The 24,789-nt window shown below is 47.4% G+C and overlaps 1 protein-coding gene across 2 annotated transcripts in view; it reads right to left on the bottom strand.

The window, feature by feature from the left end:
* LOC147625461 (sodium/hydrogen exchanger 1-like) overlaps positions 1–24,789 on the bottom strand; it is a 46,315-nt gene that overhangs the window by 19,259 nt on the left and 2,267 nt on the right. The window lies entirely within an intron of this gene.

The raw sequence follows: 24,789 nt of genomic DNA, 5'->3' as shown, positions 1-24,789 counted from the left end.
TTGTACGGCCCCCATTATGAGAAGTAGCCATGGTTGGGCAACCCAAATGCATCAAGATCCCTGTATTTACGGTTTGGTGGCCTAGGAGACCAAATGGTTTAGAGACAGCTTGGATTAGATTTGGCACACTAGCAAATAGGCCACATGGTACGTTGGACCGTTATCCCATACTCGTCCCCACCTCGAATAGGTAGACATTCCTTTCTTGACATTGTGAGGCCCCAACGGACCCAAGATGAGCTTGGATGGCTATGGGAGGTGGGATAACTACAGAACAATTTCTAGTGGCCGAGTCTACACCACGGACGGTGGCACAGACTATGACTGCAGACCTACACAGTCATGTCATGGTCACCTCGTGTCTACATGCCTATATAAATACACGATCAACATCTTCTCTACACAGTTCATCGGAGTGTGGGTTTATTCTCTAGCTTCTACTAGCATATAGCCTCCATCTTAGCAGTTCCGGATCAACCATTGAAGCTCTTTTCACAAGAGCATACGACTGTGGGGTTTGCCATCTATTGAAACACTTCAATAGTAAATATTGCGAAAATCCACAAAGCAACAATAAACCCGTTGGTGTCGTGCTATGGCCTCTTCTATGATAGCTCAAAGGGTGAAGATGTGATCCAAAGTAGAGAATGACCTGCAGAAGACTGCTTGCCCTGATGCTCTGTGCCCATGTCTCTCTGCTAGTGTGTTGAGCTCAATCTCAAGTACCGACACATAACCTTTGGCCAATGTGTGGCCAATCATAATAGTCCTATAATTTTTGGGGTCCATGGGGTCTCCGACTTTATGGATGGGGGTGATGATATGGGCTATCCAAGTGGGTGGAAAGCCTTCCGAAAGAGCCCGGTTAAACATATGGGCCAAGAGGGGTGCCAGAGTTTCCCCCGCATGGGAGATGTGCTCAGTCAAGAGGCCCTCGTGGTCCTGTGATCTACCGTTATTGAGTCTCCAGATGGTTCGGGGTACCATGGCAGGTGTGAAGAAGGTGGATGTGATGGTGGTTGGATGGGGGGCTGATCTGGTGCTTCGTAAAAGGATCGTGCATATGTGTGCCATATGGATGGAGATGTGATGGGTGTGGGTGGGCATTTCTCTCATATTTTCTTCCAGCCCTCAGTACAGTTCACACCTTTGAGAGATTGGTATAAGTCCTTGTATTGGCCCTTAACATGTGCTCATTTCTTACATCTGCTTGTGTATTGGTTAATCCAGCATAGGAGACGCTCACGTGTTGTGCGGCATTCCTCGTCATACCAATCGTTTTGGGGGCATGGTGCTGGTGGGGTGTCTGGCAATAGATCAACTGATGGATGGAAATGCGGCTATGGCAAAGGTGTCTAAGATTGTGGTGAACTGAGAGGTGAGGTCGGCTAGTGGGAGATTGGGGTCTACACATGTTAGATGTGAAACTCACTCTGTCGTCAGATCTCCAACAGAAATTGTCCGAGACAACGCTGATCTGGATAATCCATAACCAGAGATAATGGTCCAAATCCCTCTCTGAATAGGCAGTGGAATCTCCCCTTGATCCCATAATACACCAAGCACTGACAAATATAATGCTCCTCAAACTCTACTCCTCCATGGCACAATCTACAGAGTGCTATCTCTAGGGGTCCCTGTTGCTCTGCCAACCTCACTCTCGAGCCTATGAGATGAGACCCTAAGCTGTGCTATCCTCATGGCATGTGACATGAAAACGTCTATGTACCCTAGCCACTGTATGAATCCATCCTCTATAAGCCTCAAAAAATGGTCACTAGTGTGCTGCATCTTGGGTGGTAGGGGCTCCCCTGAGGTAATCCATGTATCTTGAATGTGTAACTGCAGCAAGTCATATTGAATTACACGGTTCATGTCCACATGTTTGAGCCTGGTGTAGGGGGAGTCTTGGTCATACTGAAATTGGGGCAGTCGGCTCATCTATAGTCCGTGTGTGGTGAACCATGTGAGGACAGAAGCATACGAGGATGGATGCACCCCTCTCTCCGCTATCGTCAGAGAAGACTAGTGTGCCAAGTATGGTAATCGTGACGAATCCATGGATAGTATCCTTTGTATATACGTGACAATGTGGAATAAGGCCTCTACCACCATAGGTGCTGTAGTTAACTCTGCTCGAATGATATGGTGACGGACAGATGGTTTGCTACGTATCAATCTAGATAACATCAAAATCTGTGGATGCCCTATGTGCCGCCAATCTGCCACGCTGGTAAGCCTAGTGCCCAGAATGGGGATGCATACATCATCACTGGAGTCACTAGTGTGTCAAAAAGCCAACCCTTCGTCTTGGGCTCTTTTTTTTGGGAAAAGATCCTTATGTTCGTTAATGAAAAACAGCCACGAAGGGCTAAGTACAACCATGAAGGGCTAGATACAAACTCGCCTCCGTGTACGAGGCAGGGATGAAATAATCAAAAGGGTGGAGATAGATGCACACTCCCTCTGGCTGGCCACTCTATGAGGAGAAGGCTATCTCATATAAGGGGAGGGGGAGGAATAACAACACAGGTGGTCTATAATGCCAAGTGGGATCACCAACTCTATCGGTGAGAAAAGGACCAGGCCGCCAGAGCCTCAAATTCGTCTTGGGCTCTTGGAAGTGTGTTTGGTGGCACTACCTCTTGGAGGGCAAGTGCAGCATATCCCCTAGTCAATCTGTCCTGTGATGTCTATCTCATGGAGAAGTGTCTGCCAGAGCTCATGAAAGTGACCCTCAAGTAGACACATGAGTTTGCTACCTCCACCCGGCTGCCCATGTAGGTGATCTCTATATGTTTCCTCACAATAGGAAAAGTATAGAAGACCATGACCTTGGTCATCCCAAGGTTAACTAACAAGCCCCTCTGCAAACATGAGTCTTGTAGGGCATCCATGTGCTTCTGTAGTCCCTCTTCTGATGTCTATCTCATGGAGAAGTGTCTGCCAGAGCTCATGAAAGTGACCCTCAAGTAGACACATGAGTTTGCTACCTCCACCCGGCTGCCCATGTAGGTGATCTCTATATGTTTCCTCACAATAGGAAACGTATAGAAGACCATGACCTTGGTCATCCCAAGGTTAACTAACAAGCCCCTCTGCAAACATGAGTCTTGTAGGGCATCCATGTGCTTCTGTAGTCCCTCTTCTGAGTCTACAATAAGCACTATATCATCAGCATATAAGAAAATAGACACAAGTATGCCTGTTAGGGATGCCCCTCCACCTCCCACTCTGTTACTAAAGTCTGAGATCTCATCAATGCATAGCCCGAAGAGGGTGGGGGATAGCACGCAGCCTTGTTTAACCCCGATATCTCCTCTGAGAGTCCTCCAGGGCATATCACCCTCCCAACCACTGACTCGTATAAAGCAATAATGCCCCAAATCACGTCTGATGGAGAACCCCAAGGATCTGTAGGCACTGTAGTAGGCGATCACGTGGCACCATTTCAAAGGCTTTGCAGAAATCCACAAAGCAACAGCATCAGTGTGAATATGTGATCCAGGGTGGAAAAGGTCCACCTGAACCCTGCCTGTCCTTGTGCTCTATGCCCCTCTCAGAGACACCTGGATGCATTACAGGCTTTCTGTGCGGATAGAGATCTGACAGTGAACCTTGGGAATACCAAGGTTATGGTGTTTAACACCACACAGGCATGGGTGACGAGATCAGAGCCTCAGTTCACTTTCCGAAGGGTGCCGGTTGAGTACGTCAGGTCATATGTCTACTTGGGAGTTACTTTCACAGGACCGTGTTTCTCCCTAAAGGAGGCAACAGCAGCTAGATTAGCTCGAGGGCATGCAGCCTTGGGGGCACTTGAGAGGCAGTGTGCACACATACAATTTTAGGAGCCGTGCACCAAATTGTGGCTATTTGATATGATTGTCACACCGACCCTCCTGTACAGAACTCCAATTTGGGGGCCCAACATACATCACAGATCTCAGAGAGGGACGGATGAGGGATGGAGGCAAATGGAGAGACCACTGATTATGATGATTGCCCGCATAATTCGGATCAAATCATCAGTACCACATGAGATTGTTCGGGCTGAGCTGGGTGCCCCACCAGTAGTGACCGAGGCCCTATTCCAGGCAGTTACCTTTTTACAGCGGCTATGGGAGCTCCCTCAGCAGAGGTACTCCCAATTGGCATTGACCTCATCCATACAATTGGCAGAGGATGGAGATACTCATTGCTGGTACGCTCAGATGAGATCATGGTTTGCGGATAGAGGCACTACCACCCTTTCAGTACAGTCTGGATTGTCCATTTTTGGTCTCACCTACTCAGAGCAAAACCGCGTGATCAGGATGGATATCATCAGAGTGGACACAAAGAGGACATGTGTTAGATATCATCCCCTACTTGATGGCTTCCTATTTGGTGTCCTATTTTAGCCTCTAGGGATGACCATGTTATGTATTTTACCCATATTTATTCTCCATTTATGGTCCTGGGTATTTTTTCCCAGTCGTGGAGATATTTATCTCCAGTCGGCTGCCTTCATGTAGAGGTATATATAGCTGGCATGCCTCCCTCATATTTCATTGCTTGCCTAGCTTGTCTGCTACAGTCCCTCACTTACAAGGTTCTCCCCTCTTGCTCGGGACATGTATTCCTTTTGGTGATGATATTGAGAGCAGGTTCTCACTTGTGTTTCCTCTCCATCTCTCTCACAGAGGGGGGGCGACAGACACAGATTACTACATTTTTTCAGAGATCCATACCCCTCCCAGCCCCTACACGGCAGGGAATTACTCTCCAGAGAGCAGAGACACTTAGAGCCCGCAGGAGACAGAGGACACCTGGCTTTCGGACACCACGCCTATACCAGAGAGAGATGACAGAGATCAGAGCTCAGTTTCACAGAGAGGGTGCGGAGCGACTGGCTCGCTTCAGAGCACACCCAGGCATGTTCTTCAGGGAGCTGTGGACACCCCCTTCAGTGATGTATACCATTTTATACCCCCAGTATGGTACAGGATGGAGCTAGCTAGGTTGCATATCATGATTGTATACTCCATGCATATAGCTTTGCATTCTCCTAGTAATAGAGCTCCATCCCTTGCACACCCAGATTCAGCTTTTTTATTCAGTACTTTTTCATTTTGTTGGGATGACAGAGGATACCCCATACAGGTACTCCGATTTGTCTCATAGGCCGAGTTTGGTCTTTTGGAAGACGTTAATAAAATCTCTCTCTCTCTCTCTCTCTCTCTCTCTCTCTCTCTCTCTCTCTCTCTCTCTCTCTCTCTTGGAAGTTGGGAGTTACTTTCACAGGACCGCGTTTCTCTTGGGAGTCATATGTCTACTTGGGAGTTACTTTCACAAGACCGCGTTTCTCCCTGAAGGAGGCAGCAGCAGCTAGATTAGCTCGAGGGCATAGCCTTGGGGGCACTTGAGAGGCAGTGTGCACGCATACAGTTTCAGGAGCCACGCACCAAATTGTGGCTATTTGATACGCTTGTCACACCGACCCTCCTGTACGGAGCTCCAATTTGGGGACCTAGTATACATCACAGATCTCAGAGAGGGATAGATGAGGGATGGAGGCAAATGGAGAGACCACTGATTATGATGATTGCCTGCGTGATTCGGAGCAAATCGTCAGTATCACATGAGATTGTTCGGGTTGAGCTGGGTGCCCCACCAGTAGTAACCGAGGCCCTATTCGAGGCAGTTACCTTTTTACAGCGGCTATGGGAGCTCCCTCAGCAGAGGTACTCCCGATTGGCATTGACCTCATCCATACAGTTGGCAGAGGATGGAGATACTCATTGTTGGTACGCTCAGATGAGATCATGGTTTGACCTACATGGTTTGCGGATAGAGGCACTACCACCCTTTCAGTACAGTCTGGATTGTCCATTTTTGGATCTCACCCGCTCAGAGCAAAACCGCGTGATCAGGATGGATATCATCAAAGTGGACACAGAGAGGACATGGACTAGTCCCCTAGAGCCCTTGGGCACGAAAATGGCTCATTACAAATGCCATTTTCTACACCTCTCACCAGATGATTTTATCACCCGCCCGACGTACATGGATGTACACCTATCACATGGGATACGTTGTGCCATTGGACAGATCCGGACCTCATCACACCAGCTGCCGATTGAGACAGGGCAATATGTGCATCAGATCTTGGATGACCGCATTTGTCAGCTATGCTACCAGGAGGTAGAGACAGAGGAACACTACATTTGCCAATGTACAGTCTATTATGAGATCCGAGGGAGATATCACTGCCTCTTCCGAAAGGGTTTTGGGCCGTTACGCAAGGTCATAGAGTTTGAGGATCAGAGATGCCTGGGATTGTTTCTACTTGAGCTCAGGAGAAACAAAGAGACTCTCTTGGCAGACAGGAGGCCAAGCCATGATGTACCTAGACAGAGAACCTTGATAGATTTCTTCGGCACCAGCACCACCAACCCAGCCCACACACCTCCTAATACCTCCTCCATTGGGCCATCAGGGCACCGACCACACTCCAAGGGAGTCACCACTGATAGAGAAGTTATCTTATGTCGTGCTCGTCGGCCACGCCCACCAGGATCCCGACCACGGCATCCTTACCATCACCAGCTCGGCATCGGAGGCGCCTACCTCGCTTCTACGACCTCTCCATTCTAGACAGCCCCATGGCAGAGATACTTGATCTAAAGAGAGGGAAACACTTCAACTAATCAGCATACATGGATCTACCTGATATACATTTTTCAGTATTTTCCAGTATTTTCTACTCAGTATCATCTCGGAGTCTTACAGTTCTGTTCTTTTAACTGTAGGACAATCAGTTTATTGTACTTTTTAGTCTCATTTAGTTGTTCTCTTTGATGAGACACCAACTTTAGATGTACTCTCAGTTTTGGTCGCATAGGCCACTATGGCCTCTTAGAGACGTTAATATATCATTTCATTTCTCTCTCTCTCTCTCTCTCTCTCTCTCTCTCTCTCTCTCTCTCTCTCTCCAGACATTGTATCAGATCCACCATGATGTAACTTTTGGTCTCATAGGTCATTATGGCCTTTTGAAGACGTTAATATAACATTTCATTTCATTTCATTTCTCTCTCTCCCCCCCCCCTACCTACATGGATACTCATCTTTCTGATGGGGTACGGTGTGCTATTGGTCAGATCGGCACATCCTCACACCAGCTAGAGATTGAGACTGGCAGATTCAGAGGAGTACCAGCTGAGGCCAGGATTTGTCAGTTGTGCCAGATGGAGCCAAAGACAAAGTTACATTACATATGTCACTGTCTAGTATATTATGAGATACGAGGCCATTTTCACTACCGTTCAGAGAGGGTTTCGGACCACTTTCCAGAGTCATGAGATACCAGGATCAGAGATGCCTCGGATTATACTTGCTGGAGCTGCGTAGACATAGAGAGGGTCTCTTGAGAGGGAGGGGATCAGAGAGGGAGAGACACCTACAAAGGCAGATTACAGACTTCTTTCGACCAGAGATTGAGCAGTCAGGCCAGCAGGCATTGCAGCTAGCCCCAGAGTATAGCCGCACCAGAGGTACACTGATTGATCGGGCTATAGAGCTGGGACTGGGGCAGTCCAGGCGCCCCAAGATGAGAGGCCCATCCGGACACCGGCGGAGACTACAACAGAGGATCAAGACCACACTAGCACAGCATGGGAGACGTCCAGTCAGAGTAATCACCATGGAGGACATTGAGGATATCCGCCATCGACCGATGAGAGACATCTTTGGATAGTGATGTATATGATGCTTACCTTTGTTGCTGGAGTTTTCCTTCCCAGATGTTATCCATTAGGAGCTCATAGTACCTTACTTTTCCTCATAGTTGTTGTTTCAGTTTCAGTTTCAGTTCATTTCATTTCTCTCTCTCTCTCTCTCTCTCTCTCTCTCTCTCTCTCTCTCTCTCTCTCCTGTGTTTCCACTTTCCCTTCTTCCGCTGCACATTCTATCATGGTATCAGAGCGCCAGTGATTTTCAACGTTGGATGCTCCCTCCTATACCTCTTCATATCTGCGTTTTTCCGCCCATGGACAGATCTGCATTTTTGTGTTCATGCATTGAAGCTTGCGTTTCTTCAAGGGCTGATTGATACCCATTCAGTGGGCTGCAGTTTCCTCTCTTCAGGGTGTCAGATTTCAGCCTTCTTGGCAGCCTGACAAGGGTGTTTTTTCTGGACAGCATACCTGTCCTTCTTGGTGGCACCTTCCAGGGTTCTCAGGCATTTTTTTCAGGTCTCGACAGCAACATAGCTGTCCCAAACAGGCTGCATTTTTTGCCTGTTTGGGCTTGCTTTCCTAGCCCTGATCTTGGAGCTCTCTGGGCTCCCTTTTGCCTATCCTTCCTGGTTATCTTGTGCCATCCCTCCCACCCCTAATTGTTCTCTGCAGCAGTTCTTGGTCTGAGTTCACTTGGACTTCATCTGTTGGACCCGAAGGTACCTTCTCTTCAACATTTTTCCTCATAGGAGGTGTGGACACTGGTTAGCCTGAATTTTCAGGTTTGTAGCCCTTGTTTGGCTGCGTTTTCTTCTCCAGTGGACACAGATCACTTGCAGAGGGGGTTTCTTGATTGGATTGTGGCTTTGGAGGCAGTTTGGTACTTGAGGAGGATTCTGAATTTCAGTTTTCAGTCAGCGTTTTGCTGATTTTGGAGCATCTATACCTGTGTTTTGTTCCTGGCCTACACAATTTCCCAGTTTCTACATGTTCCTTGCCTTCTGTTGGCGGTGGAGTGCTATTTTTTGCTGGATAGCAGTGTTTTGGCTGCGTTTTGCTTCCCACAGGAGTTTTCTACACTCAGAGGGGGCCTTTCTCCAGCTACTTCACTTGAGGATCAGTTTCGGGAGCTGTGTTGTATCTGTGGAGACTTTCTTCTTTGACAGGAGTTTACAGTTATTTGGAGGAGAGCAGTGATCTTTTCAGAGATCCTAAGCAGAGTTTATTTTGTCCAAGCTTGTGTTCTTTGCAGTATTTGCAAAACAAGGAGGGTGTTTTGCCCTTTTGCGGTGTGATCCTTTCACATGGATCCTTTATTTGTTGCTGATTCTTGGGATTTGGTTCTTTTGTAGCTGAGTTGATGAGGAGATCGCTTGTGGAGCTTTCTTGGTACCTATTTTTCTGCAGTCTTTCATCTTTGATCGAGAACGGTGTCTCTGGCTTCTTGGAGTTTGATCAGCATCTGGTGCTAAGAGGGGGTGTTAGATATCATCCCCTACTTGCTGGCTTCCTATTTGGTGTCCTATTTTAGCCTCTAGGGCTGACCATGTTAGTCTGAGAGATTGGTCACCCCTCACATGTATTTTACCCATATTTATTACCCATTTATGATCCTGGGTATTTTTTCCCAGTCGTGGAGATATTTATCTCCAGTCGGCTGCCTTCATGTAGAGGTATATATAGCCGGCATGCCTCCCTCATATTTCATTGCTTGCCTAGCTTGTCTAGCTGCAGTCCCTCACTTACGAGGTTCTCCCCTCTTGCTCAGGACATGTATTCCTTTTGGTGATGATATTGAGAGCAGGTTCTCACCTATGTTTCCTCTCTCTCTCTCTCTCTCTCTCTCTCTCTCTCTCTCTCTCTCTCTCTCTCTCTCTCTCCCCTGTGTTTCCACCTTCCCTTCTTCCGCTGCACATTCTATCAACATGGACTAGTTCCCTTGAGCCCTTAGGCACGAAAATGGATCATTACAAGAGCCATTTTCTACACCTCTCACCAGATGATTTTATCACCCGCCCGACGTACATGGATGTACACCTATCACATGGGATATGTTGTGCCATTGGACAGATCTGGACCTCATCACACCAGCTGCGGATTGAGACAAGGCGATATATGCATCAGATCTTGGATGACCGCATTTGTCAGCTATGCTACCAGGAGGCAAAGACAGAGGAGCATTACATTTGCCGATGTACAGTCTATTATGAGATCCGAGGGAGATATCACTGCCTCTTCCGAGAGGGTTTTGGGCCGTTACGCAAGGTCATGGAGTTTGAGGATCAGAGATGCCTGGGATTGTTCCTACTTGAGCTCAGGAGACACAGAGAGACCTCTTGGCAGACAGGAGACCAAGCTATGATGTACCTAGACAGAGGACCCTGACACATTTATTCGGCACCAGCACCAGCAACCCAGCCCACACCCCTCCTGATACCTCCTCCATTGGGACATCAGGGCACCGAACCACGCTCCCAGGGAGTCACCACTGATAGAGCAGTCATCTTATGTTGTGCTCGTCGGTCACGCCCACAAGGATCCCGACCACGGCATCCTCACCATGGCCAGATCAGAGCCATTATTGCTCGGCATCGGAGGCACCTAGCTCGCTTCTACGACCTCTCCATTCTAGACAGCCCCATGGCGGAGATATTTGATCTAAGGAGAGGGCAACACTTCAACTGATCAGCATACATGGATCTACCTGATATACATTTTCCAATATTTTCTACTCAGTATCATCTCAGAGTCTTACAATTCTGTTCTTATAACTGTAAGACAATCAGTTTATTGTACTTTTTAGTCTCATTTAGTTGTTCTCTTTGATGAGACACCAACTTCAGATGTACTCTCAGTTTTGGTCTCATAGGCCATTATGGCCTCTTAGAGACGTTAATATATCATTTCATTTCATTTCATAGGCCAATCTGGCCTTCCATATAGTGTCATTAGAGAGAGATACACCACCATCTTCACTGGACATCCCTCACTCCGCCAGATCATGGAGTCCGCAGATCAACGCAGATTTGGCCAGTTCTTGCTAGAGAGACACTGCTACAAACTCATACGTCAGGGAGAGGTGGGCAACAGCTCCAGCTCATTGATTTCTTCCAGAGATCTATCCCAGTGCCCACCATGACACAGGAGGGGGTTACACTTCAGCGCGCTACGGACCTCCGAGCCAGACGGAGACTGAGAGCATCAGGCTACCAGACTCCCAGACTACATCAGAGGGAGATCACAAAGATACGGCTTGACATCACCACCATATCCAAGAGCAGCTAGCTCACTTACACTCACTTCAGTCATGGTCCATGGATGCTTTGGAGACAGAGTTTGAGATGACGGATCTTGGCCTTCTGCATTATTTTCTTGGCTTTGAGATTTGGCAGACCCCGAAGGAGCAGAAGTACACACGGGAGATTCTTGATAGGTTTCAGATGACTGGATGCAAACCTGTATCTTCTCCTATGGATACTAATGAGAAGCTTTCTCTTCTTGATGCTTCTCCAGGGATTGATCAGGGACAATATCGGGTTCTCGTCGGTTGTTTGGTTTGGTTGACCTACTCCCGATTGGACGTGTGTTTCGCAATCAGCTTATTGAGTTCCTTCTCATCCAAACCTCGTCAACAGCATTGGTGGTGTGCTCTCAGAGTTCTTCGGTACTTGCGTGGTGTCTGACTTTGGCATCTTTTATGGCCAAGGATGCACTCTTCTTGGATGGTTTGATTCAGATTGGGCTGGAGATCCAGATACTTGGCGTTCGACCACTGGTTGTGTTTTTTCACTTGGGTCTAGTGCCATTTCATGGAGCAGTAAAAAACAGGCTACTGTGGCACTTTCCTCTACAGAGGCAGAGTATCCTGCGGTTTGTTATGCTGCATGTGAGGCGATTTGATTGCGGAGATTATTGGAGGAGCTTGGCTGTCCTCCTACCGGATCTACTCTTCTTTGGTGTGACAATCAAAGTTGCATCGCCATCGCCAAGAACCTTGTGTTTCATGCTCGTACGAAACACATTGAGATACAGTATCACTATGTTCGTGAACGGGTTCTTGCTGCTAGAGATTTGCATTTGGAGTATTGTCCTTCAGCGGAGAATGCTGCAGATTTGTTCACCAAGCCAGTTTCTCAAGCTTCCTTGGCTCCTCATCTTCGGCTTCTTGGAGTATGTTCAGCATCTGGTGCTGAGAGGGGGTGTTAGCACATTCATCCCTAGTTTCTGCCCATATTTGGTGTCCTTTTTGGTCCCTTTTCATGGCCCTTGATTGTGGGCTGGCCACCCCTTTTATTATATATTTTTTGGGATTTTTCCCAACTTGGATGTATTTTCCCCAGTCGGCCAGCTACACTATATCCAGTCAGCCAGTTTATCATGTCCAGTCGCCCAGCCCCTCTTACCTATAAATAGGTGGGCTGGCCTCTCACTTTTTCATCTTGCCTAGTCTTTCTTTTGCTCCCTCACTTATGACACATTTTGTCTCTTGCTTGGGACTGTATCACTTCACTATATTCAGCATAGTTGCTCATCTCTCTCTCTCTCTTGCACTCTCTGCTCAGCACACTCTAGTGCTTAGTTGCTTCCGCTCTGTGCACTCATTCAATGGGTACAGGTGGTGGGCTCTGATGTCGTAGTAGAGGAACTGTTGTGGGCAGCGGATACCGATGTGGATGTGTGTACCATAGAGAAATTTGTAATGGCTCTCTGTGAGGTGTCGTGTCACAGCCGGGGTTGTCTCTCAGCATGCTACCTCGACACTACATCCCTGTGTCGTTTGAGCTCCATCAAGTACATGCTTAAGCACCTTTGATCCTCAAATTGTATCACCCATCGAGAGAGAGAGAGAGAGAGAGAGAGAGAGAGAGAGAGAGAGAGAAAAAGCTGTATTAACCTCTACTAGAGACCGAACTCGACCTATGAGACAAATCAATGTACAACTGTCAATGTCCTCTCGATGTCTAGAAAAAAAAAGGACAAAATGAACATGAAATAAACTATGAAAGTGCTAAACTAGTGGGGGGGTGTGATGGATGGAGCACTACTGCTAGAGGCTCAGTATGCTGCAATGCAGATCCGTCTAGCTCCAACCAGTACCATAATGGGGGTGTAATATGTGATACATAGGCGATGGCGAGGCAAAAATACCTCGGAGCATTCGAATCTGCATGAGAACGACGCAGGCCGAGCTTCTGAAAGAACTCATCAATCTGCTGGTACCAAGCCCGCGGAGCCTGCTTCAGACCATATAAAGCTTTCTTCAGCCGCTACATCTAATCCTATTTGCCTGGAACAACAAATCCCGACGGCTGATCAACATAAACCTCCTGTGAAAGCAAGCATTCAGGAAAGCCGACTTGACGTTCATCTGGAATACGGACCATCTATGATGTCCTGCAAGAGCAAGAACGGTGCAAACGGTAGTCATCCGGGCCGTTGGAGCAAAGGTCTCATTGAAGTCAACCCCAGGGCGCTGAGCATAACCCTTGGCAACCAACCTTGCCTTGTGCTTGTCCAAGCTACCATCAGCTCGGAACTTCGATTTGAAGATCCAGCGCACACCAATCACCTTATGCTGCAGTGGCCTAGGCACCAATCACCTTACGCTACAGTGGCCTAGGCACCAAAATGCAAGTGCCATTCTGTTCAATAGCATCCAGCTCTACCTGCATAGCACGACACCAAGGCTCATGTGAAAGAGCCTTGTCCACAGAAGAGAGATCAAAAGGACCATGAATGATAGAGGACATAAAAGCATAGTTAACAAACATGTTGCCCTCATGAATTTGTTTCCCTGAAACTCTGGAAGATCGCCTGAGAGAACCAGGCGGAGGAGCAGAAGGAAGCTCACGTAACCCAGAATCACAAACTATCTGAAAATACCATCCAAGCACAGATCTGCTCAAACTCGCTGGAGGAGGAGCAAAGTCGTCATCATCTGACTGAGAATCCACAGCTGGAGGTGTAACAGAAGCAAAGGGAGAAGGAGGAGGAGGAGGAGGCAGAGGAAGAAGAAGCTCACCACCCCACTCTAAAGATGTAGGAGTCTTGTCGAACACCACATCACAACTCACAACAACTTTGCCGTCCTGCTGATCATAAAGACGATTGGACACAGTGCTGTATCCGAGAAAAGTGATGCGCTGAGTCCTCGAGTCCAACTTGGAGCGATGCTCCTTAGGCACATGTACATACGCCAAACAACCAAATACACGGAAATGAACAACAGAGGGCTTCTCACCATGGAAAGCCTCATACGGAGTTTTATCTCGAAGCGTAGCAGTAGGAGACCTGTTCTAAATGTAGACAGCAGTGGAAGCCGCCTCAGCCCAGAAACGTCGAGGTAATGAAGAGTGCTCAAGCATAGCAACCATCTCCATAATGGTCCTATTCTTCCTCTCTGCAACTCCATTCTGTGATGGAGTATATGCTGTAGTAAGCTATCTCCGAATGCCATGGGTCCTACAATATTGCTGGAACTCCTGGAATGTAAACTCACCCCTTCTGTCGATCCTGAGAGCCTTGACAAAGGAACCGGTCTCTTTTTCCACCATAACTCTCCAATTACAAAAGTGCAGAAAAGCCTCATCCTTGGACTTCAGAAAGAAGACCCAAGTATATATGGAGAAGTCATCCACCATCATGAGCATGTACAACGCCTTACTCAAAGACGCGGTATTCATAGGACCACATAAGTCTGCATGAACAAGAGCAAGTGATGTCGAAGATCTGTGTGTCGCCTCCTTCGGAAAGGCGGCTCGGTGTTGCTTCCCTTGTAAACAAGAGGAACAAACAGAAGATGGAGCCTTGATGGTAGGTAAACCCTCAACCAACCCATCCTTCAAAGCTTGCTGTAGAAGTTGATAGCTCAAATGGCCAAACCAAGCATGCCAATGAGCAGAAGAAGAACCAGAAGAAAGCAAAGCGGTCAACTTGTACAGACCACTATCTTGGACTCCCTGAGCCAAGATGCTACCAGTCTCCTTATCACGAATGGTAATCTCATAAGGAGAGAAGATCACCTCCGCACCCTGAGCTATAAGAGCACTCACTGACAAAAGGTTAAATGCCAAATCTGGAATGTACAGAACGTCAAAGAAGTACCTCTTGTCCTCGGAAGAGCAGAAGATGGGGACGGTGCCACGTCCATGCACTGGCACAAAAGAAAAATCACCCAAAGTGATCTCGCCTAACCTGGCAGTGAAGTCCTCGAACCAATCTCAATGGGGTGTCATGTGAGCAGTAGCACCGCTATCCACAATCCACGACCACAACTGAGAAGTCACAAGAGTAAGTACACGACGAGTACTTGCTAATAGAAGAATACCATCATCCTTCTTGGTCTGAGACACCACTGTAGAGGAAGAGTTCTTTGCTTCTTCATCCCGCTTCTTCTTGTGACATTGGGGCGATTTATGACCCTTCTTGCCACAATAATGACACTCAATGTCCTTGTTTTTAGAAGATCTACTTTTGTCTTTATCCCTGTCATTATCCTTGGAGTTCTTGTCAGAACCCCCTTTCCCTTTCTTCTTGATTCTTCCCTTTATCTCATGCAGCCAAAACTCCATCAAAACCACTAGAGGTGCCAGTCTGCTCCTCAAAGCGAGACTCAATCTGCAAAATGGAGGGGAGAACTTCCTCCCAAGTAACTGGAACAGGACGAGGAGAAGAAATAAGAGACTGAAAATAAGCATCAAATTCCGTACATACAATGAGGGCTGATTTTGTTGAATTTATTTTCAGCCCAGAAGCCAATGCAAAATTATTCCAAGCTTTCATTGCTCGATCTATATTGGCTTTTTCGGCCCTGAGAAACATAAAAGTGTCATCCGCAAGGGCTTGAGCAACCAATTGCTTGCCATGAGGGAGATGCAAACCAACCACTTCACCATGCGATGCCATAGCATCTAGGCGAGATAACATAGGATGAGTGGCAATGGCAAAGAAAAGAGGGCTAAGAGGACAGCCCTGCCGGAGAGAACGGGTGAGAGAAATACCATCCGAAAGTCCTCCATTGAGCATAATCCGCGTGATAGAGCCAGAGCCAAGTAAATGCACCAAATTAGCCATTTTGGGACCAAAGCCCATGGCTGTCATTAACTGAGAAAGGAAAGACCAGCTGACATGATCAAAAGCTTTTTCAAGATCTAGCTGCACCATCACAATCTCTTGCTTCTTTGCCTTGGCATAATCCACTCCAATTTGAACATTAAGAATATTATGCAAAATATTCCTGCCATGCACAAATCCATATTGATATGGATGAATAAGAGTAGGAAGCACCTTCTACAAGCGATTGGCAAAAATCTTTGTAAAGATTTTATACATAATACCCATAAGTGAGATCGGGCGCCATTGAGCCAAAGAAGTAGGCGAAGGGACTTTCCCAACTTCCAATCGACAGGCATATATCCCTCATCCCAAACCCTTTGACAAATAAGCGTCAAAGGCTCTGCAAGCTAATCAGCATATTTTCGGAAAAACTCATTTGTCAAACCATCCCAACCAGGGCTCTTTCCCATGGGAAGTTTGGAGAGAACAGCTTCCACTTCCCCTTGAGTAACAGGAGCATCAAGCTGAACCGCGACATCAGGGTCAACTTGATATCTTACTTCAGCAAACAATGACTCCCTTGCAGCCAGGACAGCCGGCGAGACATCCTCTCGAGGGGCAAGTAAATCTTCATAAAACCTGATGAAATGCTGAATAACCTCAAAAGGTTGAGTAACAAGGTTGCCTTGGACATCCATCCATCAGCCTAACAATATTCTCACGCATATGTTTTTGATGCAACTTATCATAGAAGCGATGAGATTGACAGTTAGCATCCTGCAAAGCATCAAGACGTGTAAGTAGTTTAAAGCGAACATATTGTGCTTCCTGCACCCTAGATAGCTCCTTTTTCAGCCATTCTATGGCATCCACAACTTCAGCATTCATAGAGTCAGTAAACATGAACGCCTGCAAGCCCTTTAAAAGCGACTCAAGAAGAGCCACATGCTGTTTTTGTATAGAGGCATTAGCAAGACCATAATGCCGCGCTAATTTCCGAGTGTTGGTAAGGAACACTGGCCAAGCATGATAATCAGCCATGGACACTCTTGTGGAGAAATGTCGTATCAACTGACGCATATAAACATCAAAAACTTCATGCTCCAAAAAAGTGTGATTTAAGCGCAAAGGCAAGCGTCCCAACAAGCCTTTATATGCATCCACAGGGTGATAGACCATTTCAAACACAAGCGGCCAATGATCCGACAAAACCTGTTGTTGCTGATAACCATCATAGTAAGAACCTCTGCCAAAAAGAGATCTTGATGTAAAATATACATCCTATCCAATCTAGCATAAGTGCCCCGAAACTGTTGTGAGGCATAAGTGTAACCCCTTTCATCTGGATGCAGCCAAGACCACATGTCTTGTTTTAGCGACCTTGCTGCAAAAGCTTCCCACGCCATTCTCTCCGGGCCATCCATTACAGAATGAGGCGACGTGGCTTGCTCCCTGGAGACACACGTATTAAAGTCTCCCATCACAAAGCCAGGATGAGAGATTGAAAGAGCACACAAGTCATTCCACAGCAAACGGCGTGCACGAGCATTATTTGGAGCATATACCCCTAACAACCATAAAGGCGTATCATCCCAAACAATCTGTATCACTAGAAATCTTCCATGAACATCTTGAATCACAAGAGAAGGCTGAAACTGCGAACGAACAGCAAACATAACACCTGACTACGAAGCAGGATGTCCGCTGTAGAAAACATGAAACCCCTTATATACATAGGCTTTGCCAGCCAACTTCTGCTGCTTATGTTCAACTGCACACAAAACATCCCAACCATGATAAAAAGTTGTACGCCAAAGCCTGAACTGCTTTTGGCGCGAAGAAATACCCTTTACATTCCATTGTACAATTTTCATAAGCCTTCCCAGAAAAGGAATCAACAAGGCCGTGTACTAGGCCCAGGACAATCTGCCAAATCACGAACCTTTTGAAGCATTGCATTTTTAGACATGGTATTTGTGATCTCAGACTGCCCTTGGAGTTCCCGAGCACGTGCCGAAGGGTAATGACCATCCCATGGCGAGATGACCTCACCCTTCGAACCAAACACAAGAGGCAATTGTTGTTGTGCTTCTTTTGTTAGGCGACTTCTAATAGGATACCGTTCTACTCTATCCACCCCAAGAGCCCCTGTACCCTGAGAAAGTTGGCCTCCCGGCCTCTCGATCCTGGTCTGTTGCTGGGCACCTGAACCCAAAGGGCGATGAGCATATGTATGTAAGGACCCCTGATGAGTACGCAAAGGCCCCCGCCAAACAGCATCTCTCTCTCACACACACATAACACCATAAGTCTGTCACAATCACTCTTTTTCAATTCAACTCCAACTCTCTTTCTTACATTAATCAGATTACATCGAGACGTTAATGGTCTTACATAGCTTTAGGCTAAAGCTATACTTAGCTTTCCTAAAAGCTAGCCAAAATAAACACTACTTTCTCTTTTTACAAGAGTCCTCTTATAAGAGCTTAAACATTACATACTTAGCTTTACAAAACTTGCCCTTCAGGCGGCTGCAGTAGAAACACATGTCCATTTACCACCCTACCTAGGTATACTGAGAGCTAAGACCAAGGGTAACAGTAGCCAAGGCATCTGAATGGGAGCATCCTAGATGACATCTTCGCTATTTGGGAAGCAACCGCCTGGGCACAAATGAGGTAGAAGGATATGGCATTTCTCCTTCTCAACTTTGAGCAGGCTTACGACCGAGTTGATTCAGCAGATAGTCAAGTCCACAGTTAGGGAGCGGGCGGATAACATTTTCCCATCTCTTGCTGGGAGCGCCAAGGCTACCCCTTGACTCCTTTTCTCTTCCTCTTCATTGTGAAGGCGATGAGGAACTTTCTGCAACCACCGGACACAAGTCTCCAAGGTCCAACATCCCCATTCTCACTTTGGAGAAGCTTTATAGAAGGCGGAGTTTGTAGATGACACTGCAGCCCTACCTTTTCAGCTCGGCAGAACATCTATAGCACTTTGCAAAGGCTAAAGAGATATTATGCCTCCCCTTTGGAGCTTAGATCAACTGGCACAAGTCGTGTGGTTTTTGGGTGGAATTACCACTTGAAGGAAGCTACTTTACTCAAGCTTGGCTCAGTTGTCCCCAACAAGCCATGTTGTGACTTCTTATGGTCTGACAGTAGGTGGCCAGAGTTATTGTCCAGCCCCTCTACAAGGAGGATTTGACATCATTGATCCTGAAGTTCATAGCAGAGTTCCAACCACAAGGAGAACTGTGGAAGGATTTCCTAGTCGTGGTTGGACTGTGTCCCCTGAAAGAGTGCACAGAGCGGAAGCAGAGTGGCACTAGAATGTGCTGAACAGAGAGTGCAAGAGAGAGAGAGAGATACGGAGTAAACTATGTTGAATATAGTGAACCAAAACAGTCCCAAGCAAGAGACAGTGATAGTCTCATAAGTGAGGGAGCAAATAAGTACAAGACTCAATGAAAAATGAGAGGCCAGCACCCACTATATATAGTGGGGAAGAGCTGGCCGACTGGAGCTCAGAAACAGGCCGACTGGAGCTGTTGGACATGGCTCACTGGAAAAATGCCAGAATGGCTGGGAAAAATCCCAGAAAAATACTAAAAAAAAGGGGTGGCCAGCCCACAAGCAAGGGCCATACAAAAGGGGACCAAATGGGCACCATACAGAGCAGAAACTGGGGATGAAAGTGCTAACACCCCCTCTCAGCACCAGATGCTGAACAAACTCCGAGAATCCGAAGATGAGGAGCCAAGGAAGCTTGAGAAACCGGCTTGGTGAACAAATCTGCAGCATTCTCCGTGGAAGGACAATACTCCAAACCAAATCTCCAGCAAGAACCCGTTCACGAACATAGTGATACTGAATCTCAATGTGCTTCGTACGAGCATGAAACACAGGGTTCTTGGCGATGGCGATGCAACTCTGATTGTCACACCAAAGAAGAGTAGATCCGGTAGGAGGACAGCCAAGCTCCTCCAATAATCTCCGCAACCATATCGCCTCACATGCAGCATAACAAACTGCACGGTACTTCGCCTCGGTAGAGGAAAGCGCCACAGTAGGCTGCTTTTTACTGCTCCAAGAAATGGCTCCAGACCCAAGTGAAAAAACACAACCAGTGGTCGAACGCCGTGTATCTGGATCTCCAGCCCAGTCTAAGTCAGACCATCCAACAAGAGTGCGTCCTTGGCCATAAAAGATGCCAAAATCCAGAGTGCCACGTAAGTACCAAAGAACTCTGAGAGCACACCGCCAATGCTGCTGACGGGGTTTGGATGAGAAGGAACTCAATAAACTAACTGCGAAGCATATGTCCAATCGGGAGTAGGTCAACCATACCAAACAACCGACGAGAACCCGATACTGTCCCTGATCAGTCCCTGGAGAAGCATCAAGTGAAGAAAGCTTCTCACCAATATCCAAAGGAGAAGATATTGGTTTGCACCCAGTCATCTGAAATCTGTCGAGAATCTCCCGAGTGTACTTCTGCTGAGAGAAGAAAATGCCCTTCGAGGTCTGCCAAATCTCAAAGCCAAGAAAATAGTGCAAGAGGCCCAGATCCGTCATCTCAAACTCTGTCTCCAAAGCATCCATAACAGAACGGATCCGCACAAAATAAGAACCTGTAAAGATGAGGTCATCAACATAGACCACAATGATAACAATCAACCCCCTCTCAAGGAGGATATAAAGGTTCGAATCTGCATGAGAACGGCGCAGGCCGAGCTTCTGAAAGAACTCATCAATCCGCTGGTACCAAGCCCACGGAGCCTGCTTTAGACCATATAAAGCCTTCTTCAGCCGGTACACATGATCCTGTTTGCCCGGAACAACAAATCCTGGCGGCTGATCAATATAAACCTCCTGTGTAAGCTCTCCATTCAAGAAAGCCGACTTGACGTCCATCTGGAAAACGGGCCATCTATGATGTCCTGCAAGTGCAAGAACGGTACGAATGGTAGTCATCCGGGCCGTTGGAGCGAAGGTCTCATCGAAGTCGACACCAGGGCGCTGAGCATAACCCTTGGCAACCAACCTCGCCTTGTGCTTGTCCAAGCTGCCATCAGCTCGGAACTTTGATTTGAAAATCCAACGCACACCAATCACCTTACGCTGCAGAGGCCGAGGCACCAAAATCCAAGTGCCATTCCGTTCGATAGCATCCAGCTCTGTCTGCATAGCATGACGCCAAGACTCATGTGAAAGAGCCTCGTCTACAGAAGTGGGATCAGAAGGACCATTAATGATGGTAGACATAAGAGCATAATTAACAAACATGTTGCCCTCATGAATTTGTTTCCCTGTAACTCTGGAAGAACGCCGAAGAGAACCAGGCGAAGGAGCAGAAGAAAGCTCACGTAACCCAGAGTCACGAACTGTCTGATAATACCAACCAGGTACAGATCTGCTCGAACTCGCCGGAGGAGGAGCAGGGTCATCATCATCTGACTGAGAATCCTCAGCTGGAGGTGTAACAGTAACAGCAGGAGCAGGAGGAGGAGTACGAGGAGGAGAAGGAGGTGCAGGAAGAAGAAGCTCACCACCCCCCTCTGAAGATGTAGGAGTCTCGTCGAACACCACATCACGGCTCACAACAACTTTACCCGCTTGAGGATCATAAAGACGATATGCCTTGGACACAGTGCTGTATCCGAGAAAAGTCATGCGCTGAGACTTCGAGTCCAACTTGGAACGGTGCTCCTTAGGCACATGAACATACGCGGTACATCCAAATATCCGGAAATGAACAACGGAGGGCTTCTCACCATGGAAAGCCTCATATGGAGTTTTGTCGGGAAGAGCAGCAGTAGGAGACCTATTCTGAATGTAGACAGCAGTGGAAGCCGCCTCAGCCCAGAAACGTCGAGGTAATGAAGAATGCTCAAGCATAGCACGGGCCATCTCCATAATGGTCCTATTCTTCCTCTCGGCAACTCCATTCTGAGATGGAGTATATGCTGCAGTAAGCTGTCTCCGACTGCCATGAGTCTTGCAATATTGCGGAAACTCCTGGGATGTAAACTCACCCCCTCCATCGGTCCTGAGAGCCTTGACCAAGTGACCGGTCTCTTTTTCCACCTCGGCTTTCCAATCACAGAAGTGATGAAAAGTCTCATCCTTGGTCTTCAGAAAGAAAACCCAAGTATATCTGGTAAAATCATCCACCATCACGAGCATGTACAACGCCTTACTCAAAGACGCGGTACTCATAGGACCACATAAGTCTGCATGAATGAGAGCAAGTGATGTCGAAGATCTGTGTGTCGCCTCCTTCGGAAAGGCGGCTCGGTGCTGCTTCCCCTGTAAACAAGAGGAACAAGCAGAAGACGGAGCCTTGATGGTTGGTAATCCATCAACCAACCCATCCTTCGAAGCTCGCTGCAGAAGCTGATAGCTCAAATGGCCAAACCGAGCATGCCAAAGAGCAGAAGAAGCACCAGAAGAAAGCAGAGCGGTCAGTTTGTAGAGGCCACTATCTTGGACTCCCTGAGCCAAGATGCTACCAGTCGCTTTATCACGAATGGTAATCTCATAACGAGAAAAGATCACCTCCGCACCCTGAGCTGTAAGAGCACTCACTGACAAAAGGTTAAAAGCCAAATCTAGAATATACAGAACGTCAGAGAAGTACCTCTTGTCCTCGTCAGAACAGAAGATGGGGATAGTGCCATGACCATGCACTGGCACAGAAGAAGAATCACCCAGAGTGATCTCGCCTGATCGGGAAGTGAAGTCCTCGAACCAATCTCGATGGGGTGTCATATGAGCAGTAGCACCGCTATCAACAATCCAAGACCGTGACTGAGAAGTCACAAGAGTAAGTATATGCCGAGTACCTGCTAAGAGAAGAATTCCATCATCCTTCTTGGGTTGAGACACCGCCGTTGAGGAAGAGTTCTTTTCTGCTTCATCACGCTTCTTCTTGTGACATTGGGGTGACTTGTGACCCTTCTTGCCACAATAATGACATTCAATGTCCTTATTCTTTGAAGATTTGTTGTCTTTATCCTTATCGGAATCCTTGGAGTTCTTGTCAGAACCCCCTTTACCTTTCTTTTGTTGAGACTTCCCTTTATCTCGTGCTGCCAAAGCTCCATCAGGGCCACCAGAGGTGCCAATCCGCTCCTCAAAGCGAGACTCTATCTGCATAATGGAGGGGAGAACTTCCTCCCAAGTAACTGGAACAAGACAAGGAGAAGAAACCAGAGACTGAAAGTATGCATCAAACCTCTCTGGAAGTTTGGAGAGCAGCCGAATAGCCATATCCTCTGTGGAGATGTCCTTGCCACAAACAGCAAGCTCGTCCCGGAGATCTTTCATCTTTGAGATGAAAGCAGATAAAGATGGAAACGCAGAAACTGATAAGTTCATAAGTTGCTTTTCCAATGCCAAAATCCGACCCGGAGACTTAATCTCATAGAGATCTGCAAAAGCCTTCCAAACTTCATGTGCAGCATCTGCTGTATGCACATGAGAGAGAACAGCATCCTGACAGTTCAACATCAAGAAGGAGAAAACACGTCGATCATTCGACTGCCAAATATCAATCTGTGCCTGAGTCACACCACCGGAAGCAAGGGTGGGAGGGGTGGCATTGGCTGGTGTAACAAGCCAATCCCAGAGATCCACGCCACGCAAGGCCGATTTCACCTTCACCTTCCATAGGGTGTAGTTGGAACCATCCAACTTGGCAGACTCAGCAAACATATGAAGAGAAGTGGGAGCAGCCATCACAAGAGCTTGGGCTCAATCTCAAGAAATGGGAGCAGCCATCACAAGAGCTTGGGCTCAATCTCAAGAAATGCACAAACTCTGAAGAAAAAAGGTGTCCTCCACAGGTACCAAGAGTGCCACCAAAGCCTGCAACACCACAAGCCCCCTCTGCAAAGGGAAAGAACCACTGGAGAGGAAAACGCAGCAATGAAGAAGTGCTGTCCTGTAGAAAACAGGCCGCCTGCAGTCCAATCTCCAAGTGGGCAATGAAACGCTGATCTCCAAGAGCCAGACGGCTGAATCGGTGAAGCCAATCTGAAGAAAAAACGACCAGCAGAGTGCTGTCCAGAAAACGCAGTAGCAAAAGCTATGGATCTGGAAGAAAACGCAGAGGAGAAGGTGCTGAAAACAGGGCTGAATCTGGGGCAGCAGAAAGGTTGCTAAACCTGGAGCGATGATACCATGAAAGAGTGCACAGAGCGGAAGCAGAGTGGCACTAGAATGTGCTGAACAGAGAGTGCAAGAGAGAGAGAGATACGGAGCAAACTATGTTGAATATACTGAACCAAAACAGTCCCAAGCAAGAGACAGTGATAGTCTCATAAGTGAGGGAGCAAATAAGTACAAGACTCAATGAAAAATGAGAGGCCAGCACCCACTATATATAGTGGGGAAGAGCTGGCCGACTGGAGCTCAGAAACAGGCCGACTGGAGCTGTTGGACATGGCTCACTGGAAAAATGCCAGAATGGCTTGGAAAAATCCCAGAAAAATACTAAAAAAAAGGGGTGGCCAGCCCACAAACAAGGGCCATACAAAAGGGGACCAAATGGGCACCATACAGAGCAGAAACTGGGGATGAAAGTGCTAACATCCCCTTCCTCCCTGCAGCAAGGGGGGGTTCCTGAATTAGCTTCCATACTCTCCCCCCCCCCCCCCCCCCTTCCTCCCTGGAGCAAGGGCCAGGCTTCAAATGCAAATGAAAGCTGCCCTCCGCAAGATTTATCTAAAAATGCTCCCATCGGCCATAGAGTAAGGCTTTCCCCCTTTTAAATGAAGGTGTTTGCCTAAGACCAAGAGGTCTTGCTCAAGTGGTGAAGGTGTTTGCCTAAGACCAAGAGGTCTTGGGTTCAAAACCCCCCTTGTGCTTCCTTGGCGGCATCGCCTACAGGTGGATAAATAAGGGCCTACAAATGGTGAAAAATTGGTAACTATGGGAGGATCTTGGGCCAAAGTCCAGTTGAAAAAAAAAATGAGCATGTAGGTGATAGGGGTGATTTCTCGTTAGCT

Source organism: Cibotium barometz, chromosome 24, assembly GCF_041138505.1.
Source record: "Cibotium barometz isolate CiBa-2024 chromosome 24, ASM4113850v1, whole genome shotgun sequence".
NCBI classification, from domain to species: domain Eukaryota; kingdom Viridiplantae; phylum Streptophyta; class Polypodiopsida; order Cyatheales; family Cibotiaceae; genus Cibotium; species Cibotium barometz.
Note: the sequence above shows the minus strand (reverse complement) of the source record. Positions and strands in the feature narration are given on the sequence as shown.